This window comes from Helianthus annuus, chromosome 5, assembly GCF_002127325.2.
Source record: "Helianthus annuus cultivar XRQ/B chromosome 5, HanXRQr2.0-SUNRISE, whole genome shotgun sequence".
NCBI lineage: Eukaryota > Viridiplantae > Streptophyta > Magnoliopsida > Asterales > Asteraceae > Helianthus > Helianthus annuus.
Genome location: NC_035437.2, coordinates 1,507,580 through 1,519,083, shown reverse-complemented (window position 1 = coordinate 1,519,083; position 11,504 = coordinate 1,507,580).

Sequence of the window (11,504 nt, the reverse complement as noted above, 5' to 3'; positions counted from 1 at the left end):
AGAAGTATGAAAGTTCTAGGAAGTTTCCTATAGCTTTTCTAGGAAGTTACTTATACATCTTCTAGGAAGCTTCCTATTCACTTATATATATCCTCTTACACCTTCCTAGCATCTTCCTTTGATATTATCTATTATATATATATATATATATATATATATTTATTTAGGTGTTTAATAAATCTTACTTAGTTGATTAATGAATCTTGTTTAGTCTTAATTAATTGTACTTAGCTTGATTAATCTAGTTTAGCTTAATTAATCTCACTTAATTAATTAATTAATCACACTTAACTTGATTAATAGATTAATTAATCTACTTAGTTAACTTAACTGCTAAGTTTATTTAAGTTACTTAACTATTAAGTATTCTAGCAGTTTCCTGATTACGGGTTCTAATTTCTAGACACAATGGAACTCGTATTAGTGTATTAACTCAATTCAACTTTAACGATAATCACGAGATAGAAATCCTCACAAAGAATGACAAAGTGTAATCACTTAAACATGCATCGGATTCACAACGAATGACAGAGTATTCCCCGAGTTGGGGTGATACTTAAACATCCTGTCGGAATCACGACTAATGACAAAGGATAGCACTTAAACATCCTGTCGGATAGTTTCAATCGATCAGATAGAGTATCATACCAGTGTTTAGAGTTATTACTTAATAACGGGCAGAGTTTTAGGGATTTAGAGGGTAAAATCCCGAGCTATTACTTACAAAAATAAAAGCTGACGGAAAGAAAAGAATTGAACAGCGATCGAGTTAATACCCGGTATTGTAGCAGCACCCCGCTACACTAATTAGTGATTTGTGTGTTGTAAAGTGAATAACTCGACGTCAATTTAGAAATTGAGCGTCGTTTGAACAGCATAAATCGAATGCCAATGTCTGCTATTTATACACGAAAATTGATATGCTTACGGACCGTAAGCAGTATCCCTTACGGTCCGTAAGGGACACCTAATCACTATAGACTTGCCGCGTGTGGGACTAGCCTGGATGAGTCAACACTTTCGAAAATTTAGATTTTGACAACGTTTAATAGGGATAATCGTCAACTAGGGTTTATCCCCCCTGAGTTTTAGGGGCTCTGATCCTGATTCCGATGGTTCTGAAATTTTTAGGGTTAATGCAGAATTATTTGGGTGTCTTAATTAGGGTTTCCATAATAGATAATTATCATCCTAATTATTGATTTTAGTGAGAGTTGTTACACAATTGAACAAATGATACAGTTCATGTTCATTCATTTAACTAATCGAAGGAAGTTCTTATTCATGTACATTCATTTTTAATTAAACGAACGAATGTAAACGATGTTCTCACTGTACGGTTCACGAACTGTTCGTTTAACATTCGGTTTGTTTACAACCCTACTAGAAAGTATACATTGTATCACATATTAGCAACGCTAGGTGAGTACGCAATTTTAAGGAAGTTCTAAATTTAGTCACTGTCATATAACTACACATCAAGGTGTACTTCTACGTTGACTCTACAGTAATTGTAGCTCTACGCCCAACGTACAATAGAGGGGTTAGGCATCTAAGGTTTTCTTAGCTAATGTACGACTACGTCGTGAGGATGCAACTAAGCCATTTACAATTAGGTTTGGCATATCCTTTTTGGTTAGTTTTCCAACTTTAATCCTTTGTCAATCAATGTTTTATTCTATTACTAGTGCTAATACACGTGAACTTCACGAGGTGAATAAAAAATATGTTGTGAATAATGAAAACTATATCATGCATTTTGACTAAATCGACACATTTACAAATTTGATTAAGTATACTTTGAGAAGCTCTTCAATGACTTCTTCTATGGTGAAGGACGACTCAACCAATTAGGGACGTCCAAAGCGAATTCTAAAAGCAAGACCTTTTTCACATTAAAATTTTTGCTCACGGTCCTAATAAATGACATTTGCTACTTGACTACACCTAAGTACAAACTGGTATACATTCTTAACATGTCCATACCATCTTATACATTCTCTACCGGTCAACTGGTTGGACTAATAAAATCAAATTCAAGAAGTGAATAACCTAATAAATTATCTAAAATTTCTTGTCACTTTTTTGTGTTGATAAGAAAAAAAATATTTTTTGGTTCAGCTTTGACATAGATTAGAATTACACAATTTAATGCAGATAGTCTCTTTTTTGGTACATGCACTATTCGGTCTCTGTCCCGATGGTTTGAGTGTTATATGCCTTAGGTCCAAGGCTTAATACAAAACTACAATCGAGCCGGGGGTCTCACTAGAAGCAGCCTCTCTATTCCTATGGGGTAGAGGTAAGGTTGTCTACATCTACCCTCCTTAGACACTGCCTTAGCTTTGCTATTTGTGGGATTTACTGAGTACGATGATGATGATGAGTCTCTTTTATTTGAATCCATTTTCTTTTTTAAATTGAATCCATGTATCGGTGTTGTTTGAAAGTGGGACCCTAGTTTTAACATCATGAATCCTCTAAAAAAACAAAAAAGCCTACCTAAAAAATTACCATAAATTCAACTCTTTTAACTTAATTCAATAAAAACATGCGATTATCAACAAAATATATTTGTAATATTACATACTAAGATTATTATCACAATAGCTTGAAATGTCACATATTTAACATGATATGAATGTATTTATGATGTCACCTTTTTCAGTAAGGCGTTCTTTGTACCTCTAAAGACTTGTTGTGAAAACTCTATTGTATCATACAGAATGAAGAATCATATGAAATAAATCATACCTAACACGCTCAGAATACCAAAAAAAGTGTTATTGTACCTTTTTCACTCTTTCATATATTTCAACATACTTCTCATGCCTTTTCGCCAAACGATGTTTGTTGTAGTATCAAGGGTATTGTTGTAAGATCATTTGTGCCTGCTGAATCATCTGCCTTTCTGCTTTCACCTTTTCATTTCCTCCCAGGTTTCAGTGATCAACGCAGTTCGATTGATGGCCTCATCGAGCGCCTCTGTTCTCCGTATATCCCTCTTGATTTCCCCCATGTTCGGTTAGGGTTACCGGTATCTATTAGTTGAGATCCTGCTAATAGTTATAATCTTTATTTTAAAACCACTCTTTTATCCTCAACATTAGTGTTCATATCCGATTTTTGCAGATCCATTTGAAGACAATTCGTTTAACATTGTTATGCAATTTTACAATTTCTCAATCGTCATTGATAACGAGCCTTTGAGATGATTGTTCTGTTGGATCTGAAAGTGTAAGACCCTTGGTTGATTATTTCGAATTTTTATATAGTTTTCGACTATACTTGTATAAATCTTCGTATACATGACTTACAAAATACCTATTTCTTAAAAACTTTTAAGACATAAATCAATTCAATATTTTATAAATACATTCGCCAATTAAAACATGACGACGAAACAATTCGCGGAAGCTTAATTCTTGATCGTGTTCGGCTCTCTCGCTCACTTGATCGTCATCCGCATTGTCTTGTAAGTTACCTATAGTCAAAACACCCAAACTTTGTTAGTTATGAATGTTAAAACTAGTTTATATGAGTTCCCATGACCCAACAACAAACAACAAACAAAATTTCAGAATAAGGAGTCGTCGCGTGGCGCAACGGCATACACCATCTTTGTCGCGTGCCCCGACAGGCGTTGCGTGCCGCGACTCCAACTGGGATTCCCCGTCGCGTGACGCGAGGGTCCCATTTTGACAACAAGTTTGGTTCCAGACCTGCACATTTCCAGCCAAACTATATTTTGCCGAAACGAGCATAACTTGCTCATTTTTTATCCTATTTACGTCACGTTTCTTCCTACGTGATCGTAAATTTATTCTCCATCACATGGAGTTAACATTCGACATCCGGATTAACAAGATTTTAGATTTTTAAGCCTTCGGGTTTAAAATGTAATTACCAAGTTTTGACCTGTTCGTGTATTTATCAAACAAACATGTTTGTTTGATCCCAATTTCTCATGAACCTCACAAATTCTATATTGTCTATCATATTAGGTTCAAATCACGGGTTTATGTACCTTCTTAAACCTGTTTTTACTTAAATGCTTATTTTGACCCGTTAAGGGTAATTAAGCATTTTTCCGCATAATTCATGCTCATTTACTTCTAGCATTTTATTTCCACATTATTTATCAATTGACCTTCCACCACAACTATATTTGTGGCGGATTTAATGTGGTGATTTATATATTCCGAGTTTTACCCTTCGGATCATTATTTTACGGCAAAGACTCTTACAGAGTCATTTGACCAATATTTTACATCTTTCGCTTTTTATACTTATTCAAAGTATTTTTTTCATCATATGACTCATTTCAAAACAACCTTTAAGGGTCGTTTGCTCGATTTAGCTTACAAGGGCGTTTTAGTAAATTTTAGTCCTTCTTTTACGACGAAGAACTTTTAAATACTTATTTAACCCAAAATCCGACCTTTTAACTATAATCTTGTTTAGAAACCATTATGTTTCTAAAACACCATGATTATAACTTAAATCATTCGACTTACCTACAAGATAACCGAATATCCATTTTCGACTTCACTTAACTCTCATTGAACCTTACGTTCTAAATGAGTAGTTAACCTATCATACGTACCTGGCTCGGATCAACATATTGACCCATTTAATGCTTTGCTTAATAACCGCTAAATAATAGCGATGCAAATATCCATTTGATACATATTCCTATAATCATACACTCGACAAAGTCATTAGTCGATATCGTCAAAGGGTGATATTTTCACCTTTTGACCCGTTTGATCTAAATGACTATTTATCTTTGCAAGATGGTATTTATTACCATCTCCTCTACACGACTCGCTCCGGTTTACACCGTACGATCATTTTACTTATAAAACATTTTATAATTCTTTTGACCCCTTTATAGCTCACGCCGTAAAGTGTCTTTCCAAAAACTAACGGTTATCGTCAACGAGGGACGAATTACCGTTTTACCATTGTTATTTGTATTGGTTTACCTTATATAGTAATCATTTACAACTCGCTATCTATTAGTCATTGCATGACTAAATAATCATATTAGTTCTTTTTAACCATTAAACATGGTTTATCATTATTGTCTTTTGTTCCGAACCGCACATGTCGTTTCGGAACATCGTAATTCAAACAAGACTTTATATTATTCATAACCTATAAAACCAATAGGTATTAAATAAAAAAGTGTAAGCTTTACTTACCTAGCATCCAGATTATGCTTTTCCTTCATTCCGGATTCGTTTGACCCGCTTCCTTCACAAGCTTTCACCTAGCTCGTCAAGCGTCAAACTATCATTGTAATTTGTAAGATGGTTAGACTAGTCATAATAAATCTTGACTACTCCATCTTACGTGTTTTATGTCGAAATTATCATGCGATCATATTTTTGGTCATTTTGACTTTTAAAAGTCAAACTGCCTATTGACGAAAGTAATTACACGGTGTAGATCAACTACTCGTTTTATTACTTTGTCAATATCCGGTAAGCATCATTCTTATGCTACCGGTTTAATCACTTATTTAATCAAGTTCATGTAATAGGATTTTCACCGAATTAACACAACTTTAATCATTTTTAACACATGATGATATCAAACATCATTCTAACATTAAGCTATCATTATTTTCGTTTTTTATCATACTAATCCAATTCCTAGCAAGTATGATCATGTACTTAAACACATAATTTGTTCAAGTATTTCCTGATTACTATCAGATATGATGATTCTAATCATAATTATATCATCAAATTCATCATATGATTAATACCCACTTATCCTAGTGTGGTAAATCATCAAATCATTCAAATTATAGAATCATATGTATAATCTTCACTTAGGATTTGATTCCTAAGCAAGTATACATCACTAATTCAATCATAGCTTCAATAATTCATTCATAATTCACGATTATGATGATTATTAAAATTTCACAACTTCACAGATCATCAAAATTTGACATACCTTAAGATCCCCTAGCTTGGGTGATCGTTAATTCATGTTCAATTGTGAATTTAGACTTCGTTTGAGCCTTCAATTTGATGATTCTTATGAAACTAGGGTTTATGGCTCCTGGGGAGCTCTCCTGATCGAACAGAACACACACACACTAAGTGTGTGTTTTGTTTTAAATTTCATTTTATAATTAAACTTTCAAGTTTATCCACTTTGGCCCTTCTTGTTTGGTTAGTTTATTAAATATGCCATAACCCACTTAGTTTCTAACAATATTCCCACTTATTAACTAGGTTAAACATTCCTAGTTAACTTAATGGGTTCGGGGAATTTACAACTCAGTTTATTTTAAGTCCCGTTAACTCGGGCCTTTTTATAAACTTTATTTCTTCAAAAGTTTTCTTTCAGCTTTTATTTAATATTAGGCTTATTTATTTAAAAATCCTAATATTCACTAGGTTACTTTTACCATTACGGTAATTTACCCGTATTTTAGTATTAATATGGTTTGATTACGAAACCCGTTTTCGGGGTGTTACAGAAAGAGTGTGTAGTGTATGTGTTTTTTATAAAACAGTTAAACAAATATAGAAACTCAATCAAAACTGTTAATACAAACACATCAACATCAACACTACTGGATTTGGGAATGATTGCAGAATGATTTTAATATATTAAAATGCTTCAATACAATCACAAGGTAAAAAGCACTCCCCCTTACCAGGTGAACTATCTCTCACTAAGTTCTTATGTCAATTGGCTCTTAGTGTTACTGTTACATTAAATACAAAGAACTATGTATAGGATGAGATAACTGCTAGTAGTTAGTAAAACTGTCGGACAGTTACACTATTACATTGAACTACTGTTTCTAGTGTAAATAAGAGAAAACAACTGGATTCTCTAAAACTGCTGGTGTGAACCAGCACTTCTAAGAATCCAGAACTTCTGGTCTTTAACATGTTGACTTGATCTTTTAGTATTCAGTCATGACTTTTGTTGACTTGATTTTTGACTTGTTGACTAGCACTTCAACAATCCAGCACTTTGTTCTTTTGTTCTATATTCTTGAAGGAAGGAGTGATGTAACAATAGTTTGGGCAATTGTTTTGGGAAGCCTTCAAGGGGGAAACGTCTGGATCAATGATTGTACTTCAACTTATTCCATCAGGCAAGGAAGATGGTTTATTAGGTTTTGGCTTTCATCATCAGCAAACCTTATATAACCCAACAATTTCCCCTAGATCTGCTAATACCAAAATCACACTTATTAATACATGTCTTTTATTCTTTTGTTTGATGGAGTCTTTTAGCCTTTCCTTGATTATGCATTTGATTCCAAGTTCAAGATTTAGAGCTTGATCATCATCAACATCTTTTTCCATTTCAAGACCAAGCATAACCTTGATGTCTTATAGGCTCAAACTTTGGACTCCATACCCATCCACCTGAATTCTAAAGTCATCTTCTCTAAAAATCTTCATATCATTCGAGTCATTTATTACTTTCCATCACACAATCGTTAGGTTAGGGAGATTGTGACGAAAGTCTAAGACTTTAGTGGCAACCACTACTTGAAGTGATAAATTTTGTGGATCTTATGTAGTTTCCTGTTGCTGGATTGGTAAACACATGTGTAGAATCAGGCATACAAGAAACTAACCACAACTTTTCTTCTTCATCTAAGTCAACAATCCATCTTGTATAATCATGCTTTTCTTTCAGGTTGTTCAAGTAATTTTCCATGATTTTTGGATTGTAGGAGAAGATTTCCTAGGGTCTAAATGAAACAATAGACTCTTTCTTCTTTTCAGCAAAGTAGATCTTTATGTTATCCAAGTCTGGTCTTGGTGGGTACTTGTTAAGATTTATGTTTCTTGCATCCAAGTAGTCTACACACTCTTTAGACAGATTAGACTCCTTCCACCTTACAATTGAGATTTTGGGAGCCCAACTACGACAATTGTTACTCTACTCTATTTTACACCAAAATCCTAAATTACTCCTCTTTGCCTAGGTTTGAACCCAATATCTCTCTTTTAAGAGTCATATGTCTCTACCAAGTGGGCTAACCCCACATTAACGAAAAAGGGAACTTCTAATTAGCTTTTTTCTCGCAAATCAGCTTTTAAATATTATTTATTTTTTAATAACAAACTCAATAAGGTGTTTTTTTACAATAATTTTATATCTATTTTTGATTGAGGTCTTCTTTTTACAATAATATTCATGATTAAATGTATGTTTTAACAAACTTTTAACATAATATATAATAAATTACAAATACTACTTGTTTAATACAATGAAACTAAATGTAATAATAATTAATATTTTTTTGATAAATAAGTAGGAAAAATTACAAGTTTTGTCCTTTATCTTTACACCACTTTTCATGCGGTGTCCTTTTTAACGATTGTTGACAGGCGGTGTCCTTTACTAGGTATTTTGTTGCAAGTTTAGTCTTTTACACCCAACCCAGTTAAGAAATCCTGTTAATTGTTGGGTGTAAAGGACTAAACTTGCAACAAAATACCTAGGTAAAGGACTAAACTTGCAACAAAATAGCTAGTAAAGGACACTGCATGTCAACAATTAACAAGGTTTTTTAACTGGGTTGGGTGTAAAGGACTAAACTTGCAACAAAATACCTAGTAAAGGACACCGCATGTCAACTTTCGTTAAAAAGGACACCGTCTGAAAAGTGGTATAAAGATAAATGACAAAACTTGTAATTTTTCCAAATAAGTATAATAAGCTATAATTTCTTTTTGGGTCTTTTTAATTGCATTTTAATTAAGGGTGTGACCATCACTTTAGGATCTTAAAATGGTTTAGTTCTTCTTGGCTAGACAACATATGGTAAATCATGCAATTGGGGGGGGGGGGTGCGCAATTCCTATCTACGCAGAGGATTACAACAAGATTGAGGTAGTGATAGGCGGTGAACCAATCGCAAGTGCCTTCTATTACTTTTGTCCCTTATACTACATGCTCATGCATTCTTATATCATCTCTACAAGAATATAAATTAATCTTCAATGAAGACCAAACTACTAATGGCAAAAACGTCACAATACAAAGAGAAGAAAACATGTTACACGCTTCTGGTTCCACCTAAAGTTTTGATCACAATACGACACGATCAACATGTGTTTTGCTCCTCCAACCAAAACGTTTTGTTTTGCTTTATATGTGTATGGATTCTAGCTCTCAATAAATAAAGAGAAGTAAAATATGTATGAGATGACATGAAGAATTATAGTTATCTTATTGGTACATCCTCAAAATCTTATTCGTACACTCTTTCCTACTCTCTCTCTCTATATATGTATATAGATATAGATAGAGTGTGAGAATGTATCAATATCAACACCCTAAAATTAATTTAAGAAAATTTAAAGACTTCATTTTTAGGTTAAAGCCATAATTTAAAAAGAAAAAGAAAAGTAGCGATTGGATATGTTGAGTGGAGCAACCCATCGTGACGGATTTTTTAATCTCCTTGATAACAATACAATATTATATTGGACAAGAGTGAGGAAGGGCCCCACAAGTAAAATGTTGTTATGTAGAGGACAACATCATTCACCATCAAATGCATTTATCATCCTAAAGCTCTATGCTAAAGGGTACCACCTCTCTCTCTTTTTTTTTATGTGGACGATTATATACTCCAAAATTACATTGAATCCTAAATTCCTAATATTATGTTAGTTATGATCCAAGACTTTCCACTAAGGGCAAAGTGTTTCAGGTTTATTAGAATAACAAATGTATTAAAATTTAAAATTATAAGATATTATACAAGTGAAAATACAATATTTTACAATATTCTATAATTATAGAATCCTACCATTTAAAAAAAAATATACTTGGATTTTTGTTGGCTTTGTTGCTTACTGGTAGTGTCTAATATATGACAAAACAAGTTAATTATACAGTTAGTCCTTATGATTTCTCAAAAGTAACAAGTTGGGCACTGAAGATTTTGAGTTACAAGTTAAATTTTCGTGGTTTCCATTTTCTAATATTTTAATTTTGGGACTAACCGTGCAACTAACTCTAATAAAACAAATGAATATGTGTTTTATACACTTTTTCAAGTGATACGTATTCTGTTCTTGTTTGACAACGATTTAAGAAATATTTTCACTTATGCGTTGTTAACGTTAGCTATTTTGGGGTATGTAAAGCTTTGAAAATTTTAAAAAGTAAAAATTATATTCTCAGTTCTTTTAAAGGATAAATAAATAAACTTTCGTTAGAAAGTAAAAGTTTTATATCAATGATGAAATTTTAGCTTTGTCTTTAAATAAACCTCGTAATAAAATTAGCTATTTAAATTAGCTTTTGACGTTTATGTCTTGTTTTATGTAATTTTGTACGGTTAAAAGCGTTTGTTCATAAATCCACCTAAAAGTTTTACTTCAAAGCTTGCTCTACAACTATTTTAGTAATCAAACTTAACCTTGATATAAAGCAGATCGTGATATCATTTGGTAGTATAGAACAATACAAGATTTCAAAATAGTCCTTTCATGTTTTTCCCAATACAGGATAATTGACAAAACTGATCCGTACCCGCACCATCTTTCTTACTTTTATCACAAATCTTTTCAATTGCACTAGTTGCCAAAAAAAATAAAAACTTAGCAAAAAGTTTTGGTGGTATTTTCACAATGGCTCATTTGGTTTATCCATATAGCACTTTTAGCTCCTAAGTATATAAAATGACACGAAGGTCCCCTTTGTTCACTCGCGGATAATACGGATGACCCTTAAAGTAGATGTTGGTTGAGTTATATGTTAAAAATTTGAAAATGACCAAAATACCCTTTATTATTAGAGTAAACTGCCATTTTGGTCCCTGTGGTTTGGGCACTTTTGCCATTTTAGTCCAAATCTCAAACTTTTACATCTGGGTCCCTATGGTTTGCATTTTGTTGCCATTTTAGTCCAAAATCCAAAAACCCTCTATTTTGAGAGTTGAAAACTGATTATTTTGTCATTTAATGCAGGGGCATTTTGGTCATTTTTTAAATTTCATTTTTTAACAATAAAACTCAGATCTGCATAATCATCTCTCTGTCTATAGCACCACCACCACCGCCACTCCTCCCCCTTTTCACCACCGCCACTCCGGCGTCGTCTCATCCAACAATCACACCCACACCCCCTTCCCAATTACATCATCATCTTCAACCCTTTTTAAAACAAACAGACATTTCAGTGCATATTAACTTCATTGAATCTGAAGATATCGAGGTAAAAAGTTTATAACAATTCTAAACCCTTTCAACTAAATCATAACTAGCTAGATTTAACATCATAACAACAACAATCATAAAACTAACTGTTCCTAAATTGGCAACAACAACAACATCCAAAACTAGACCAAAATCTCACATCAGTTTCAGAACCCTCATATCTATTGGGCTTCCGTTTCTTCCGTTTAACCTGCCAAAAAATAACCAGATCCAGTGTTCACCAACACAGGTAAACAAATTTATTAATAACATGTAACCAGATATTATTAGCGGTAC